The sequence below is a fragment of the Lepidochelys kempii genome, chromosome 1 (genome assembly GCF_965140285.1).
Source record: "Lepidochelys kempii isolate rLepKem1 chromosome 1, rLepKem1.hap1, whole genome shotgun sequence".
Classification (NCBI taxonomy): Eukaryota; Metazoa; Chordata; order Testudines; family Cheloniidae; genus Lepidochelys; species Lepidochelys kempii.
Genome location: NC_136380.1, coordinates 313,017,743 through 313,025,421, shown reverse-complemented (window position 1 = coordinate 313,025,421; position 7,679 = coordinate 313,017,743).

Sequence of the window (7,679 nt, the reverse complement as noted above, 5' to 3'; positions counted from 1 at the left end):
AACACAAAGAAGTTGTGGAGCATGCTTTCAGAACTCTTAAAAGAGGAACATTCAGATCTGGAAACTACAGAACCCGAACCACTAAAAAAGAAAATCAACCTTCTGCTGGTGGCATCTGACTCAAGATGATTAAAATGAACATGCATCGGTCCGCTCTGCTTTGGATTGTTATTGAGCAGAACCCGTCATCAGCATGGATGCATGTCCTCTGGAATGGTGGTTGAAACATGAAGGGGCATATGAATCTTTAGCGCATCTGTTATGCAAATATCTTGGAATGCTAGCTACAACAGTGCCATGTGAATGCCTGTTCTCACTTTCAGGTGACATTGTAAGCAAGAAGCAATTAGCATTATCTCCTTCAAATTGTAACCAAACTTGATTGGCTGAAGTAGGACTGACTGGACTTGTAGACTCTAAAGTTTTACATTGTTTTATTTTTGAATGCCGTTATTTTTTTGTACATAATTCTACATTTGTAAGTTCAACTTTCATGATAAAGAGATTGCACTACAGTACTTGTTTTAGGTGAATTGAAAAATACAATTTCTTTAGTTTTTTAGAGTGCAAAGATTTGTAATAAAAATTAAATATAAAGTGAGTACTTTTTTCAGAGTAGCAGCTGTGTTAATCTGTATCCACAAAAAGAAAAGGAGGACTTGTGGCACCTTAGAGACTAACAAATTTATTTGAGCATGAGCCTTCGCGAGCCACAGCACACCCCATCGGACACATGCAGTGGAAAACACAGTGGGGAGATTCCATACACACAGAGAACATGAAACAGCGGGTGCCACCACATACGCTGCAATGAGAGTGACCAGGCAAGGCGAGCCACCACCAGCAGGAGAGAAAAAACAACCCTGCAGTGACAATCAAGGTGGGCCATTTCCAGCAGTTGACAAGAACGTCTGAGGAACAGTAGGGGCGGAAATAAACATGGGGAAACAGTTTTACTTTGTGTAATGACCCATCCACTCCCAGTCTTTATTCAAGCCTAAGTTAATGGTGTCCAGTTTGCAAATTAATTCCAGTTCAGCAGTCTCTCGTTGGAGCCTGTTTCTGAAGTTTTTTTTGTTGAAGAATTGCGACCTTTAGGTCTGTAATCAAGTGACCAGAGAGACCGAAGTGCCCTCCGACTGGTCCCCAAATGTCATAATTCTTGATGTCTGATCTTGACTTTGCATTCTGTGTTGTAATTAAAATCAATATATTTGAAAATGTAGAAAACATCCAAAAATATTTAAATATATGGTATTCTATTATTGTTTAACAGCGTGATTAATTACATGATTAATCACGATTTATTTTTTTAATCGCTTGACAGCGCTAGTCATTTTTAACTTGTTCTTTCCCTATTTTAGCCTCTGATCCTACCTCATTTTCACTGACATTCATTAAGTTAGATGCCCAGTTGCTGCTTAATTTTTGATGAAAACTGAAACAAAAAGTCCTGTATCACTTCTGCCATGTTCACATTTTCTGTTATTGTATTTCCCCCTCATTGACGGGTCTACCATGTCCTTGGTCTTCCTCTTGCTTCTAATGTAATTTAGAATATTTTCTTGTTACCCATTATGTCTCTAGCTAATTTAACCTCATTTCATGCCTTGGCTTTTCTAATTTTGTCCTTACATACTTGTGATATTTGTTTATATTCATCCTTTGTAATTTGACCTATTTTCCACTTTTTTGGAGGACTCTTTTTAAATTTCAGATAATTGAAGGTCTCGTGGTGAACCCAGGGTGGCCTCTTGGTGTACTTTTTATCTTTCTTATGCAGTCGGATAGTTTGTTCTTGTGCCCTTAATAGTGTCTCTTTGAAAAACTGCCAACTCTCTTGAACTGTTTTCTCTTTAGACGTGCTTTAGACGTGCTTTCTTACTTCCCAACTTCCTGAGTTTGCTAAAGTCTGACTTCTTTAAATCCACTATCTTTATTGTGCTGTTTTCTCTCCTATCATTCCTTAGTATCATGAATTCTATCATTTCATGATCACTTTCACCCAAACTGCCTTCCACTTTCAAATTCTCAACTAGTTTCTCCCTATTTGTCAAAATCAAATCTAGAACAGCCTTTCTCCTAGTGGCTTTCTCCACTTTCTGAAATAAAATATTGCCTCCAATATATTCCAAGATTTAAGAACCAAAAAGTATGACATGTCCAGGAAAATACGGATGTATGTTAACCCTACATAAAGTTATTTTTTAAAAAGATGGGCCTGAACTAGAAATGAGCTCCATTTCACATGTGTGGGTCCCTGCCACTCCCTGGGGGTGTGCTAGGGTGACCAGATGTTCCAATTTTATAGGGACAGTCCCGATTTTGGAGTCTTTTTCTTATATAGGCTCCTATTACCCCCCACCCCCGTCCTGATTTTTCACACTTGCTGTCTGGTCACCCTAGGGTGTGCACATGTGTGGGTCCCAGCTGCTCCATGCCCCCCTCATTGAAGCAGGTGTGCAGGGTTACTGCCCTGGGAACTGCAGGGCACCAGTGGACGTGGGGCCAGCTGCAGACAGGGGCGTGGGGCAGGGCTAGCTGGAGGCAGGAGGTGCGGGGCTGGCTGCGGGCAGGGCAGGGGGTGTGGAGCTAGCTGGAGACAGGAGGGTGTGGGGTTGGCTGGAGGCAAAGGGGTGTGGGGCTGGCTGGCTTTGGGCAGGGGGTGCGTGCAGCAGGGGTTGGCTGGATACAGAGCAGGGGGTGCAACAGGGGCTGGCTGCGGGCAGGGAGTGCGGGGGTGGCTGGAGGCAGGGGCTGGCTGCAGGCAGGGGGTGCGGGGGTGGCTGGAGGCAGGGCAGGGGGTGCAGCAGGGACTGGCTGCGGGCAGGGAGTGCGGGGGTGGCTGGAGGCAGGGGCTGGCTGCAGGCAGGGGGTGCGGGGGTGGCTGGAGGCAGGGCAGGGGGTGCAGCAGGGACTGGCTGCGGGCAGGGGGTGCAGAGGTGGCTGGAGGCAGGGGCTGGCTGCAGGCAGGGTGGTGGATGCTCACGGAGAGAGCAGCTCGGAGCAGCCCGAGCAGCAGGACGCAGCCCAGGCCCAGCAGAGCAGCCGGGGAGCCACCAGGCAGCAGCGGGAGCCCCAGGGCCAGGGGTCAGGGGAGCAGCAGCAGCAACAGGGCTGGTGTCCAGGGCCAGGCGGCAGCCCACATGGCTCCTGCAGCGCAGCGCCCCCGGCGGCCAGAGGAGGAATTACATCACTTCCGGGCCGGAGCCCATCAAAGCCTCAGCACCCCCTGCAGGGAAGCAGGTTAACAACCAGTTCTAAAACTGCTTCAAAATTTAACAACCGGTTCTTGTGAACCGGTGCGAACTGGTTCCAGTTCACCACTGGTTATAGGTACATAAACTTGAGCACCGAAAATTAATAGATAGTTCCCTCTATGTACAGTAGGAATATTACCATCCCCCTCCTCTCACAGAGGTGTTGTGAAAATAAATTCATTAATGTTTGTGAAGCACTCAGATATTATAGTGATGACAACCGCTGAAAAGCCCATGAGGAAATTAATAATTCTGTATTCAGAACTGCATTTGCATAGTGTGTAGTAAATAAGGCCTGGGGCCACACATTGAAAAATGAGGAGTAAACAAAATATTAAATAGCTGCTCTAGCATTCCATAACATTTTAGTGCTTGATTTTCTAACCTTAATAATGTTCTTTTAACATAGTTCTTTTGAGTATACAGATGCACACACACAGACTCAGACTTGCATTTTTATAGCAGCACTTGAGCAGTTAAGCTTTTATAACTTTTAAGGAGGGTAGGCTCAGTGGTAATTCACACTCATCATGAATTAAAGTAGTGGCTATTTGAAGAAGGTACATATGCATACAGATTGACATGTTCTCTGAAGATATATTTCTCAATTTCTTATTCCTCACTGAAATTGGTATTGTGTTGCTGGTACACAACCTCATGCTTATTAACTGTAATCATCATTCCTAAGCAGCTTCATTTTCAGTGTCTTAATCTATCTAGATAACATTCAGCATTCTATGTAGAGTTCACATACTCAATTTACATACTGTGCATTCAGGGATTTTTGATAAACACAGCAAACCACAGACTTTCTAAAAGTCTCTTGGTTTATTAGATTGGAAATTCTCCCATGAAAGATTTAACTTTGGTCTGTCTATACATAACAGAAAAACAAAGTCTGTTCTATTGACTCTTCCTCATGCTTTTCCAGTTTGATATTTTCTATTCCAGAAACATTTAAGAGATTCTTTCAAGCCTTAAGAGGAATAGAATAATGTCTCAGTTAAGTAGGTCATAATTCTCTGCCCTTTCTCTTCTTATTTTGGGTTATTTTGTTGCTGAGGGAACAGTATTCCTTCCTTTTTACTTAGCACAATAAGAGGGGTCTGAATGAAAAGCCCCTTAAAATATTTCTGATTGAGAACTCTCTGGGGATCTGCACTATAACTGCCATTTGGATTTTCCGAGGATTAATATTCTTCCACAGCCTTTAAAGGGCAAAGCCACTTTGGCTCACTGAACAGCTGAAGAGTACATCAGGAAAACACAAAACAACTGTTAAAGGGAACAATGCCTTAGTATTAATCTGAGGGAAAATACTGAGTCCATATGCAATAAACTTATTCAAGAAGTCTAATAGTCACTATTATAAAGTTAACAATTAGCAGCAGTTGTGACACAGTGGAATCTGAGATACCTCAAGTAATATTTCAAATATGGCTTGTAATAGTGACCACTGGACGGTAACAGCTGTCATTTGGTTCATAGATTGCCAACTACTTACTGCTGCAATATCTCTTGAAATGGCAGCATGCTATGCTCAGTGTGCACAGCAAAGCATATAAAATAAGGCAATACAAATGTAAGGGACTCAATTCTGATCTTATTCATACTCTTTTTTACTAGTGTAAACTTCATTTATTGCCTTCAACTTATTTACACTGGTGTAAGTGAAGTCAGAATCAGGCACAAGGGTTGTGGCATTTGAAGTTGGGCTCAAAATGAGTCTGTATATCTTTCCTAAGAAGGAAGGAAATATGTGTTTGTTTCCATTTTTAGTGGCCAGTTTTGCTCTAAATTATAAGACATGCTTGTCCTAAAATTCTGGTGAAGGGAAAAATGTGGTGTTCAAAGCTTCCTAAACTGAGGCCGTAAACACAGCTTTAGTGAATTACTCTCAGCTGAGTATCTGGGGGGGTTTCAAAGCATTAAAGAAACATGCCCTGCTACTACTGTGCTTCCTCCTCCCACTGAAAATGCTTCACCAATTTGGTTGCTATCCCTTGCCATTTCATTTTTAAGTTTGCTGTGCAGCAAATCAGTCAAATAGCTTTTCTCCGATGCCCAAAAGAAACAGATGAAATGGAGAACACATCACACTCAATGTCCTTGGACATTTTTTGTTGACTTTAAATCATATCCAGCTCTTTGTGACAGAAAAATAATTCCTATTTCAGAGCTTTAAGCACCAAAATAATACAATGATAGGTAGCCTACCACTAGCTCATTAAATACAGAGTTAGAAACACTTCAGAATGTGTCCTTGGCCAAAGACTTGCCAACTGCATTTAATAAAAGGTCAGAGAATCCATTCCAGAGTAACAGTCTGAAGATCATGCTGTGTTGGTGAGTATCTGAGTGTCTGTTGTGGGGACAGTTTGACAGTTTGACCGTGTGCTTGATTGGTTGTTTGAAAAGAGTGAATTGGGAGTGCTTTGTTCCTGGTGAGCCTTGAGTGGGCCTGACTGTTATAAAAAGCCAGTCAGCTGCGAACCAGCGGAGAGGCGCACAGCAGAGAGGCTAACAGAGGGAGTTTGACTGGGGAGAGCCCACTGAGACTTACATTTTGCTGGCTTCTCTGAGTAGTTACTACAACTCTTGAGGAAGCTCGTAGAAGGAAGGTAATATGGATGGGGAGTGTTCAGCTGTTGTGACCTACACTGGATGTGCCATGTTTGTCTTTCTTCCACAAGACAGAAGCGACTTTGTCTGTACAAAGTGCAAGCTGGTCTCCATATTGGAAGAGAAGGTTCAAGGTCTGGAGAAACAAGTATCGACCCTGCGTTGCATAAGAGAAACTGAAGATTTCCTGGACAGACGTCAGGATATGCTTCTACAGACACAATTTTCTGAAGATTCAGAGCAGGCCACACAGTGGGGACAGGAGGACGGTGAAGAAATTTGGCAGCATGTGACCTCCAGAAGAAGAAACGGGAGCGTCCATGTACCAGCAACGCAGATACAGGTAAGCAACTGTTTTCATGTTCTCTCCCAGGTACTAATGCAGAGAGTAGACTAGATGATACATCTGAGGGAAGGGAACAGAAGGAGACTCCACCAATTTCAAGGCATGAGATGCACTGTCCTGGGGATGGGGGTTCCATGACCACTGCTCCCAAGAGAAGGATGCGGGTGGTGGTGGTCGGGGAATCTCTTCTCAGGGGGACTGAATCATCTATCTGCCACCCCGACAGGGAAAACCGAGAAGTCTGCTGCTTGCCAGGAGCTAGGATTCACGATGTGACAGAGAGACTGCCGAGACTCATCAAGCCCTCGGATCACTACCCCTTCCTGCTTCTCCACCTGGACACCAATGATACTGCCAAGAATGACCTTGAGTGGATCACTGCAGACTACGTGGCTCTGGGAAGAAGGATAAAGGAGTTTGAGGCGCAAGTGGTGTTTTCGTCCATCCTCCCCGTAGAAGGAAAAGGCCTGGGTAGAGACCGTCGAATTGTGGGAGTCAACAAATGGCTACACAGGTGGTGTTGGAGAGAAGGCTTTGGATTCTTTGACCATGGGATGGTGTTCCAAGAAGGAAGAGTGCTAGGCAGAGATGGGCTCCACCTAACAAAGAGAGGGAAGAGCATCTTCGCAAGCAGGCTGGCTAACCTAGTGGGGAGGGCTTTAAACTAGGTTCACTGGGGGAAGGAGACCAAAGCCCTGAGGTAAGTGGGGAAGTGAGATATTGGGAGGAAGCACGAGCAGGAGAACGCAAAAGGGGAGGGCTCCTGCCTCATACTGAGAAAGAGGGACGATCAGCGAGTTATCTCAAGTGCCTATACACAAATGCAAGAAGCCTGGGAAACAAGCAGGGAGAACTGGAAGTCCTGGCACAGTCAAGGAATTATGATGTGATTGGAATAACAGAGACTGGTGGGATAACTCACACGACTGAAGTACTGTCATGGATGGATATAAACTGTTCAGGAAGGACAGGCAGGACAGAAAAGTTTGGGGAGTTGCATTGTATGTAAGAGAGCAGTATGACTGCTCAGAGCTCCGATATGAAACTGCAGAAAAACCTGAGAGTCTCTGGATTAAGTTAAGAAGCGTGAGCAACAAGCGTGATGTTGTGGTGGGAGTCTGCTATAGACCACTGGACCAGGGGTGGACGAGGCTTTCTTCCTGCAACTAACGGAAGTTACTAGATCACAGGCCCTGGTTCTCATGGGAGAAGCAAAAGTGGATGGGAACCTGGGAGACAGTGACCATGAGATGGTCGAGTTCAGGATCCTGACACAAGGAAGAAAGGAGAACAGCAGAATACGGACCTTGGACTTCAGAAAAGCAGACTTTGAAAACCTCAGGGAACTGATGGGCAGGATCCCCTGGGAGAATAACATGAGGGGGAAAGCAGTCCAGGAGAGCTGGCTGTATTTTAAAGAATCCTTATTGAGGTTACAGGGCCAAACCATC